Below are 11,778 nucleotides of genomic sequence, written 5' to 3'. Positions count from 1 at the left end.
AAATGTCTAGTACTCACAATTTAGTTATCTCTCTTGCAAGTGTAAATTAACTTGAAACTTGCTTGTAAGAACTGGCGCCACAAAACGGACCAGTACAATTCGGCATCTTAGCTAAGAAAGAGGATACGGGCCCCCAGGGGTATATATATGGGTCCAGCAGCGCATTTTCTCTGAGTGTCAATCTACCATCTATCTGCTGGTCGGGTTTGGTGTTTGATCTCCAGAGGTTCCAAGGGGACGCCCACCTCGTATTCGTCTTTCCTAGGAATTGAGAGACCGGCCCTGGCCTGACACGCTGGAGTCGAGGGGCACAGAAAGGGGTAAAAATTGTACCTGGATGTGGTCCTTTGTCTTAAGTGTACACATAGACTTAGAGCTCTTTAAAGATTAAGCTGTCACTTGGTACCATTATTTCTATTTTCTATCTTTATTTTCTTTGTAACCATTTTTAAAATCTGTATTTGTTAACAGTTAAGAAAGAGAGCAATAGCCATTGTAACCATATGCTTTTATAAGTCTTTTAATAAACCTGTAACTGTTTAAGCTTTAACCTGACTCCTTCAGTTGCTATAACAGCACCAAGCACAATTTAAAAGAACTTCAGCTGGTCATAAGGGACAGGTATAGGACACACCCTGCCCTGACCGTCGGCTGACAGAGGGGCAGTCTGAAAGGCTAAGCCAATCCTGGGAATCACTAGACAAGGAACAACCAATCAGACAGAATATCCAACTGCCTCTGGCTAGAGCCATGGTCAGCTGACAGCTTGCCTACTGAGTGCAGATCTGATCTCCTCATCTTCGAAAGCTGCTTTGGGTGGAAATGGAGCAGAAATGCCTAGTGGTCAGCGCAGCTTCCATCTGAGGAACGAGTGACAAGCCAGGGACATGTCAGTCTTGCAGAGAGAAGGCCGAAGGCCGAGGGGATAGAAAATCTGCAGAAGAAGAAGAAGTTACTCGCCCCGTGCAGTAACGATGGCCCTTCGAGATGGGTCCCTGTGGGTGCTGGTCTCGGAGTGTCCTCATGCCACTGATGGGAGATTTTGCTTAGCGGTGCCCCTGTTGCGCTCGCCATGTCGCGCTGCTCTTTTCTGCTCGGTGTGTGCAGCACAAGGTTTCCTCTGCCTCTTTCCTCTGACGCCCCTGAAAGGACTCCACGCAGAGGGGAGGAGGGCAGGTCGTGGAGCGCCCACAAGACACGCACTCGGAGAACCATGGTTACTGCATGAGGGGAGTAACTCCTCCGTCGAGTGGTGTCCCGGGGGATGCTCGCTCGGTGCCTCAGTAGCAGAACCCACAGATGGCGGTGGGCGTGGGGTCATTTATATTGAGGAGGAAGGACGCATCTGCCAGAGAGGTGGCAGGTTTGGGTCCTCTCTCCAGGGAGTCACGCTGGGCAAAGGTGTGATGGGAGGACCATGTTGCTGCTCTACGAACGTCCACCAGTGGTACATTATGCAGGAAAGCCGTTGCTGTGGCCATCCCACATGTGGAGTGAGCCCTGAATCTGTGGTGGCCGTTCTCCACAAACCTGGCAAGCCGTGTCTATGCGGCTCGCCAGCCCCTTGGGAACGCGCTGCGTGGAGACAGCTGTTCCCTTATGGGCCTGAACCAAGAGGTGAATAGCCTGTCTGACTTCCTGGTCCCCTTGGTGCTCTCTAAGTGAGGGCTCGTCTTGTGCCCAATGTGTGAGAGATGGGTTCTCTCGAGGTGCAAGGCGTAGGAAAATACTTACTGCCACTATGACGGCCACTTTCGTGGCTAGGTAGTGTGGTAGGGCTGTGGCTCGTGGCTCAAAGGGCGGCCTGGTGAGCGTGCCAAGAACGAGATTTAGGTCCCAAGGTGGTACTGGAGGGCATAATTTTGGGTGCATTTTCTGCAAGCCTGTAAGGAATCGCTTCTTCATCGGGTGCGCAGAGAGAAGTCAGCGACTGGTTCGTGGCTGCCGCCAGATGGACCTGAATGGAGCTGGTGGAGAGGCTGCATCACTGAGGTCCATCAGGTATGGGGGTGGCATTGGGGTGTGACTGACAAGGGGTGCACCACTGCGGAAAGCGTTTCCATTTGTTTTGGTAGGTGCGTCTCATGGAGGGACGTCTGAGATCTGGCACTGCTTAAGAGACGTTTGGCTTTTCTTTTTAACTTAAGTTCTAGCCCACGGTGTAATTCCTCCACGAGTATATTTTGTTACCTTTCCATCTGATCTTTATGCTTGCAACAGGAATATTGTTGTACTAATAAAAGTTTTCTCTTTTCTTTTTATTAACTTGGCATTGGTTACTTGTGTGTCCTGATTTTTATAATAGGCGTGACATTTCCCTAATGATCTTCCCCCTAATCTCGTTATTAATATTTGGGTGGTGGCAGCGGAAGTTTTATTCCCAAGATCTAGGTTTTTAAGATTTTGGGGGAAGTTTTATACCAAAGCCTGGTAGATAAGGCTTTGGGGTACACTTGCTGGTCCTCACTTCAGCATTTATCATGCCAGAGTGGGGAAGGAGTTATGACAGGAGCTATCAGTTACTGTGGTCTGGTCGGAGCGGTTCTTGCTGATTACTCTGGAGAGCAGTGGGACTGGTGGGAAGGCGTACGGGAGGAGAGCTCCAAGATACCCATCAACAAGGCTACCGCTATCTCTGAGGATGCTATTGGATGCTATCAGTTGCACTATTGTGAGTAATTTGTATTCTTTGTCTTGCACCTCTTGGAGTGTAACGTCCGGCGATCGAGCCACCTGTTTGAATAGTCTTGGAATTGTTTCAGGTTGCCTGCGGTGGAGAGGGCGATACCTGGAAAACTGCTTCATCTAGAGCAGCCAAACAGTGTGGAGCGTGCGAAGAGCTCGCCGAGGTGGAGCAAGGTAAGTTGTTATCCTTGCTGCTGAATCTGCCTGGGCTATTGCCAAGGGCTGAGATGGTGAGAATTGCCCTGTGGGAGTCGGGGAGCGTGTAGCTGTATGCAGTGGCATAGCGGGCGGTGCATCTCGTGAGCGATTGCGATGGGAGGAGCAGGGATGATACCTGCGCCACGGCTCCCAGAGAGGCCACTGAGGCTGAAGGTGTTGTGGAGGATACAGCCATGGCTGGTTAAGCCACGGGAGTCGGACTCAGCTGTCCTGACTGAGGTTGATTCATGTTTCTCAGCGGTGCTGGAGACTGAGGCCATCAGGGACCAGGCAGCTTGGGGCAGATCAGGCAGCGGTCGTGCTGGGGAAGCCCACAGCACTCATGAGCCAGCCCTGTCATGGGGCCTCGGCTGCCTGTGTCTCCAGGGACTTCTCCCAAAGGTTCTTCAGCCGCATTTTGCAGTCTGGCTGTATGTTTCAGCACTGCTGGCGCTCCGGTGTCACGTAAGGGCCGCCCAGACATCTCACACAGGACGCGTGCCCACCCCAGACGGGCTCTGAGTCCCGGCACGCGCCACAGTTCCTGGAGCCGGGAGAGCCTGGCGGGATGAGAAAGGAAAAGGAGCCGCTGCCGAGGCCTCGGTGCAACGCCCGGGAACTGAGCACAGGGATCCGCTGCGGCTGCACTCGCTGTGCTGGTTGCCTCCTCCCCCGCTTGCACCAGGCCCCACGAGCACGTCCTGGTCCCACTGGGCCGGGCAGACCCGCCTGCTGCAGGAGGGGGCTGAGGGTTGGGCAAAGGCCTCGCGGGGGGGGGGGGGCACTCGGGGTGCTTCTATGGTCCTCCACGCAGACTCCGCTCTAGCCCGCCTCCCCTGCGCTCTATGGTCCACCACGCGGGCTCCGCTCTAGCCCGGCACCCCTGCGCTCTATGGTCCTCCACGCGGGCTCCGCTCTAGCCCGGCTCCCCTGCGCTCTATGGTCCCCCACGCAGACTCCGCTCTAGCCCGCCTCCCCTGCGCTCTATGGTCCTCCACGCGGGCTCCGCTCTAGCCCGCCTCCCCTGCGCTCTATGGTCCTGCACGCGGGCTCCGCTCTAGCCCGCCTCCCCTGCGCTCTATGGTCCTCCACGCGGGCTCCGCTCTAGCCCGCCTCCCTTGCGCTCTATGGTCCCCCACGCGGGCTCCGCTCTAGCCCGCCTCCCCTGCGCTCTATGGTCCCCTACGCGGGCTCCGCTCTAGCCCGCCTCCCCTGCGCTCTATGGTCCTCCACGCGGGCTCCGCTCTAGCCCCTCACCCCTGCGCTCTATGGTCCTCCACGCGGGCTCCGCTCTAGCCCGCCTCCCCTGCGCTCTATGGTCCTCCACGCGGGCTCCGCTCTAGCCCCTCGCCCCGGCGCTCTATGGTCCCCCACGCGGGCTCCGCTCTAGCCCCTCGCCCCGGCGCTCTATGGTCCCCCACGCGGGCTCCGCTCTAGCCCGCCTCCCCTGCGCTCTATGGTCCCCCACGCGGGCTCCGCTCTAGCCCGCCTCCCTTGCGCTCTATGGTCCCCCACGTGGGCTCCGCTCTAGCCCGCCTCCCCTGCGCTCTATGGTCCTGCACGCGGGCTCCGCTCTAGCCCGCCTCCCCTGCGCTCTATGGTCCCCCACGTGGGCTCCGCTCTAGCCCGCCTCCCCTGCGCTCTATGGTCCCCCACGTGGGCTCCGCTCTAGCCCGGCACCCCTGCGCTCTATGGTCTCCCACGTGGGCTCCGCTCTAGCCCGCCACCTCTGCGCTCTATGGTCCTCCATGCAGGCTCCGCTCTAGCCCGCCTCCCCTGCGCTCTATGGTCCCCCACGTGGGCTCCGCTCTAGCCCGGCACCCCTGCGCTCTATGGTCTCCCACGTGGGCTCCGCTCTAGCCCGCCACCTCTGCGCTCTATGGTCCTCCATGCAGGCTCCGCTCTAGCCCGCCTCTCGCTGGCGCGGCTGGAAGCGGAAGTGGGGTTGCGGAAGCGGCGCTAGGGCGGGGCCCGCGGGTTGTTCCCATGGCAGCGGCGGGGCGGGGGGAGTTTCTGCGCCCGCTGGCGGCCCCACAGGCCGGGGACCGTGGCGGGGCGTTGGAGCGGCCGTTGGCCCAGGCGGGGGCGTGGCTGGGGCGGGGCGTTGGAGCGGCCGTTGGCCCAGGCGGGGGCGTGGCTGGGGCGGGGCGTTGGAGCGGCCGTTGGCCCAGGCGGGGGCGTGGCTGAGGCGGGGCGAGGCGGGGGGTTGGAGCGGCCGTTGGCCCAGGCGGGGGCGTGGCTGAGGCGGGGCGGGGCGGGGGGGTTGGAGCGGCCGTTGGCCCAGGCGGGGGCGTGGCTGGGGCGGGGCGGGGCGGGGGGGTTGGAGCGGCCGTTGGCCCAGGCGGGGGCGTGGCTGAGGCGGGGCGGGGGGGTTGGAGCGGCCGTTGGCCCAGGCGGGGGCGGGGCGGGGGGGTTGGAGCGGCCGTTGGCCCAGGCGGGGGCGGGGCGGGGCGGGGGGGTTGGAGCGGCCGTTGGCCCAGGCGGGGGCGTGGCTGGGGCCGGGCGGGGCGGGGGGGTTGGAGCGGCCGTTGGCCCAGGCGGGGGCGTGGCTGGGGCGGGGCGGGGCGGGGGGGTTGGAGCGGCCGTTGGCCCAGGCGGGGGCGGGGCGGGGCGGGGCGGGGGGGTTGGAGCGGCCGTTGGCCCAGGCGGGGGCGTGGCTGGGGCGGGGCGGGGCGGGGGGGTTGGAGCGGCCGTTGGCCCAGGCGGGGGCGTGGCTGGGGCGGGGCGGGGCGGGGCGGTTGGAGCGGCCGTTGGCCCAGGCGGGGGCGTGGCTGGGGCGGGGCGGGGCGGGGGGGTTGGAGCGGCCGTTGGCCCAGGCGGGGCGGGGCGGGGCGGGAGGCTCCGGGGGCAGCGGCAGCGGCTCTGGCTACTCGATGGTTTTTCTTGGCAAAACATATGCTAATGAGGGACTCATTTGCATATTTTCTACTGATGCATTTCTGGGGCGGGGCTGCCAATCGAAACGCTCTTTCTGAAACCTGCCAGCGCCACTAGCCGGATGTTTCTTTTTGCCCAGGAGCCTCTTTCCGCAAGTCTGGTTGGGGCACAAGGCTCTCGCAGAAAAAGGAAACGCCGCTCACAAACCCCAGCCCAAAAACGGATCGTAGAAAATATGCAAATGAGATTGCAACTCATGCAAATGAGGGCTGGGGGAGGGGGATGGTTTTTGAGTCCCCTTTGCATAGTGAGGTTTTCCCTGCTGGGTCTTGCTGCAGACAGCAGGGGTCACCACCGCCCAGCGAGCACCCCCTACGTCACAGCCCCTCCAGTGACAGCGCAGAGCTGGGGTCACAGCCCAGGCAGAGCAGCTCAGCTCTGGGAATGCTCAGCCAAAGGGGCTTGACACAGCACCCGGCTGCACAGTCCCACTGGCACCAGCGCCCCAGATAAATCCCTCACCCTGAGTAAAGTTTTATACAGAACTAGCTAATAGATCATTTGCCCCCTGTGTCAATGAGAGACATGGACAGCTGTTGACCCCCCCCCCCCGAAGAAACAATGATTTACACTGGATTTATTAATAAACGAAAGTGGTTTTAGTAAATCTAAAAAGTGGGATTTAGGCAGTTGCAAGTGACAACAGACAGATCAAAGTCAATTACTAAGCAAAATAAAACCAACCAGGCCAGCTAAGCCTTATACTCTAGGACACTTGCATTTCTTACATGCAATTTCCTACTCTCATAGCAGTTTTAATAGTCTTCTCATAGGTTGGGAAGCCTCTCAGCTTAGGCTTGCTCCTTCCCTCATGTTTCCAGCAGGCATCTTGGGTGGTAAGCAGGGGTGTGCTGGCATCTGGCCAACACCCCAACTGTTTGGTTTCCCTCATTTATATAATTTTCCAAAGGCAGGAATCCTTTCTGGTCAGTTTAAACTTTTCACACTTTCAGTGGCAAAGTACAGCCTTGTAGCATCAGGTGACCTTCAAAGTATTTGAAGGCTTCAATATCTGAGATATAGGTGATAGAAATGTAGCCGTGTTAGTCTGGTGTAGCTGAAGCAACATGCAGGACCATGTAGCACTTTAAAGACTAACAAGATGGTTTATTAGGTGATGAGCTTTCATGGGCTAGACCCACTTCCTCAGATCAAACAGTGGAAGAAAATAGTCACAAACATATATACCATATATACCAATTGTATCCTTTGGTATATATGGTTGTGACTATTTTCTTCCACTATTTGATCTGAGGAAGTGGGTCTGGCCCACAAAAGCTCATCACCTAATAAACCATCTTGTTAGTCTTTAAAGTGCTACATAGTCCTGCATTTTGCTTGAGATCTAGGTGAGAGGATTATTCTAGGAGGGGTGGGTGAGATTCTGTGGCCTGCACTGTGCAGGGGGTCAGACTAGATGATCATAATGGTCCCTTCTGACCTTAAAGTCTATGAGTCTATGAGACCTGGCTACATAGCTTGGCAGGACCAACCATAAGGGCCAACAGGAAAAACAAGTATCAGAGGGGTAGCCGTGTTAGTCTGAATCTGCAAAAGCGACGAGGAGTCCTGTGGCACCTTATAGACTAACTGAAGTGTAGGAGCATAAGCTTTCGTGGGCAAAGACCCACTTCATCAGATGCATGTAGTGGAAATTTCCAGAGGCAGGTATAAATATGCAGGCCAGGATCAGGCTGGAGATGACGAGGTGGATCCAATCAGGGAGGATGAGGCCCACTTCTAGCAGCTGATCTGGAGGTGTGAATTCCAAGAGAGCAGAAGCTGCTTTTGTAGTTAGCAAGCCATTCACAGTCTTTGTTTAATCCAGAGTTGATTGTGTCAAACTAAAGATGAACTGTAGCTCAGCAGTTTCTCTTTGAAGTCTGGTCCTGAAGTTTTTTTGCTGCAGGATGGCTACTTTTAGATCTGCAATTGTGTGTCCAGGAAGATTGAAGTGTTCCTCTACAGGTTTTTGTATGTTGCCATTCCTAATATCAGATCTTTTACGTAGGGACTGTCCAGTTTGGCCGATGTATATAGCAGTGGGGCATTGTTGGCACATGATGGCATATATTACATTAGTAGATGTGCAGGAGAACGTACCAGTGACAGTATGGCTGATCTGGTTAGGTCCTGTGATGGTGTTGCTGGAGTATATATGTGGGCAGAGTTGGCACTGAGGTTTGTTGTATGGATTGGTTCCTGAGTTCGAGTTATTATGGTGCGGTGTGTAGTTGCTGGTGAGAATATGCTTCAGGTTGGCGGGTTGTCTGTGGGCAAGGACCGGCCTACCTCCCAAGGCCTGTGAAAGCGAGGGATCATTGTCCAGGATGGGTTGTAGATCACTAATGATGCGTTGGAGAGGTTTTAGCTGGGGACTGTAGGTGATGGCCTGTGGTGTTCTGTTGGTTTCTTTCTTGGGCTTGTCCCGTAGCAGGAGGCTTCAGGGGGAAAAACAAGACTATTCACAGATCACTGTCCTGAGTATTGGGCCATTAAGTTCCTTGAGTCCTGCTAAAAGCCCTTACTCGGCATGTCTCAATTAGTGAACCAGGCTTATGCTTCACATTTCTAACTTCAAAGACAGGAATGGTGCACACACATAGAATATACACATTGAGCAGATTTTAACTTTTTAAATTATACCTTACAACAGTGGTGGGGAACCTCTGGCCTATGGGCCAGATCCGGCCTGCCAAACAAATCCAGCTTCCGGGGGGTCCTGCAGCTGTGAAATCCTGAGGGGAAGGGGGAGTCCCTGGGGCCACTTTAAAAACTAACCCCAGCCTCCCTTGCAGTGCAGCCAGATACCTCTGGTTGCTCTCCTGAGAAACAGCAGTGGAAAAGAGGCCAGAGCAGGCTCAGGCAGCTGCAGAGGCTGTCAGCAAAACTCCTTTTGCAGTGAACCTGCGTGCAGGACCGGGGGAGGGGGGATTCTGTTCCCGGAGTGAGAGGGAAGGGAAGCCCCTGAGGCCCTTCCCTGCATGGGGCGGGCACAGTGGGACCAACTTCTCCCCTCCCTTCCCTGAATAGGCTGGCTGCAGCAGGGAACAGTATCGCAGACTGGAGCCTTAACAGTTAAGGAGGCATGCGGGACCTGAAAGGGGGGGGGGCAGGAATCCCTTGCAAGAGTGGGAGGGAAGGGAAGCCCTCCTCCACCCCTTCTCTGCATGGGTGGCCTTTAGGGAGGAAGTGGTGGCCACAGCAGGAACCCCTTCCCAGCGTGGGGGGCTGAGAAAAGGGAGGAAGGGGTGGCATCAGTGGCTGTTGAGGAAGATTGGGTTAATCCACTAGCCAGCTGCTTCTGCCCAGCTGGGACTAGGGTGGCTCCATCTGCCTATGGGACTGCAGGTCCACTGGAGGCTGGTGACAAAACCCGGGGGTGTTATTGTGTGGCTACTGCTCTGGTTATTCATGACCTCACCAAGCACGTGGCTTTCACTCCTACTGCAACCCGCTTCTGAACGTTGTTTGCACAGACTGTGCAGTTGCTTAGTTACTGACAGCGTATCAACTAGCTGTGATAAATCCCACAAGGACAGAACTGTTTACAAAAATCAAAAAATGAAGCCCGGATCAGAAAACCCTAAACACAGGCCCAGCGCTACAGCTATTCAAATGAAGGCAGGAGAATTCACCCACTTCCCAAATTTGCAGAAAATTGCCGGAAATAGTGAATTTGAGCATGATGACCTTGATTGTCAGTGTTATGTGAGATGATTTAATGAAATTCAGCCAGTGTTTTGCAGATTTTGAAAGCTTCATGTTGGTGTAACGTAGTGGGGGTACCTGGCTGGTTTCTATGCTGCTGGCTCTGGGGTAACCCCCACTGGCTGCCGTGGGTACCACGACCCAGCAAAACAGGATGAGTCACTATGCAAACCAGAATGGCCAGACACCCCCCATGGAGAGGAACAAAGGAAGGTGGAATGCTGCCCTGGCTGGGGGGCAGGGCTGGAAGAGGGTTAGTTAGTTGCTGTCTGTGAGCATGGAGGAGACAGCCTAGGGAAGGAGACAGCCTAGGGAGAGGGGCTGGAGTTTAGGGGCCCAGTCTCCCCCCAACTCAAGGGGGCCTGAGGCATCCTAGCCCAGCTCTGTGACCAGATTACATCTGTGCTGTGCTTTATCCTGGAGAGGCAATAAACTTCCTCTATTCCACCGGCTGGTGCAGTCTGTTTGTGCCATTTCGGGGTGCAGGAGACGGGGGACCCCCAACGCGCTGTCTCAGTTGGTATTTCAGTTCGACATTGCTAATTCTTGAGACCTTGTCAATTTCCTTGGCCTGGACAAACATTTGTTTGAAAAAGATATGCTCACACTTCAAAGCTCGCTCGATCAGTCAAAAAAAGAATCGGTTTTGACAATCTGGGATACACTTTTGCAACAGTCAGTTTGCTATTTTGAAAACTGCAGTTACCAAACTTTTTTCCATGTTTGGTTCAACATCGCTTTGTGAAGCATCATTTTCTCTCATGACCTACATCAAGTTGAAGTACTGGTCATGGTCACTGGATGAAAATATGGAGGCCAAGTGTAGGTGTGCTCTTAGTGAAAAGTTTTTGCCTAAGTTCAGAGGTTTAGCAGTGACACAAAATTGTCAAGTGTCCAATTGATTGAATTTCTGTGAAACGTGTTGATTTCTGTTGATTAAAACATACGTTGAAGCATTCTGTTGACATTAAAAGACAATGTTTGGAGAGTCTCACAAAATTATTTACATTTTCAGAATAACGTGGCTAGTTTGCTATAGTGTAGCCGTGTTAGTCTGGGGTAGTTGAAGCAAAATGCAGGACAATGTAGCACTTTAAAGACTAACAAGATGGTTTATTAGATGATGAGCTTTCGTGGGCCAGACCCACTTCCTCAGATCAAAAATCTGAGGAAGTGGGTCTGTCCCACGAAAGCTCATCATCTAATAAACCATCTTGTTAGTCTTTAAAGTGCTACATTGTCCTGCATTTTGCTTCTGCTATAGTGGTTACTGCTTCAGAACTGGTTGGACACCATGGGTCTAATGCACTACTCTGAAGGCATTTTTTTCTAAGAGGAGACAAGAATGTGTACATAGTGAAAAATTACGGTGAAAATGGTGAAGTCTGATAGAATTTTTGCTTGTAATATATTCCTTCTCTTAAAAGGACTAATTTATAAGCATGGTTTAGTATCTCTTAATCAGCTAATTTAACTAAGAGCATTGCATGTGTTGCCCTCTATGTAATTTGTGAGTGACTAGTCAGCATGCTCATATACAGTAAAACTCCGATGGTCCGGCACTCCTGATGGTCCAGCACCATCAGGAACCCGGAAGTGCTCCGGGCAGCCGGACCATTGGAGCTGCTCTGTCCCCGGCTTCCCCGATTCAGCCGCTGCTAAAACTGACCAGCGGCTGAATCGGGGAAGCCTGGGGCAGAGCAGCTGGAGTGCTGCCGGGTAGGTCCTGTAGCGCTGCCCCTCGGGGCTGTGGGACCAACCCAGCAGCACCCCAGCTGTCCCCGATTCAGCTGCTGCTGAAACTGACCAGCGACTGACTCCAGGAAGCCCGAGCAGCTCTGCCTCGGGCTTCCTGGAGTCAGCCACTGATCAGTTTCAGCAGCGCCTGACTTGGGGACACCTGGGATAGAGCAGCTGGGGTGCTGCTGGGTTGGTCCAGTAGCGCCGCTCCTCGGCGCTGTGGGACCCAACCCAGCAGCCCCCCAGCTGCTCTGCCCCAGGCGTCCCCAAGAGCAGCTGGGGTGCTGCCAGGTTGGTCTCGCAGCACCAACGGTCCTGGTAGCACTCCAGCTGCTCTGCTGCAGGCGTCTCGATTCAGCCGCTGCTGAAACTGACCAGCAGCGGCTGAATCAGGGACTCCTGGGGCAGAGCCGGACTATCGGAAGAGGGGGCTATGAGAGGTCTGGGGTGGCATCACCCCACACCTCTCATAGCCCCTGTGACGGCGCGTTGGGGGTCCCCCGTCTC

Source organism: Pelodiscus sinensis, chromosome 12 (assembly GCF_052426305.1).
Source record: "Pelodiscus sinensis isolate ZL-2025 chromosome 12, ASM5242630v1, whole genome shotgun sequence".
In the NCBI taxonomy this organism is placed as follows: domain Eukaryota; kingdom Metazoa; phylum Chordata; order Testudines; family Trionychidae; genus Pelodiscus; species Pelodiscus sinensis.
This window is presented reverse-complemented; position numbering follows the sequence as displayed.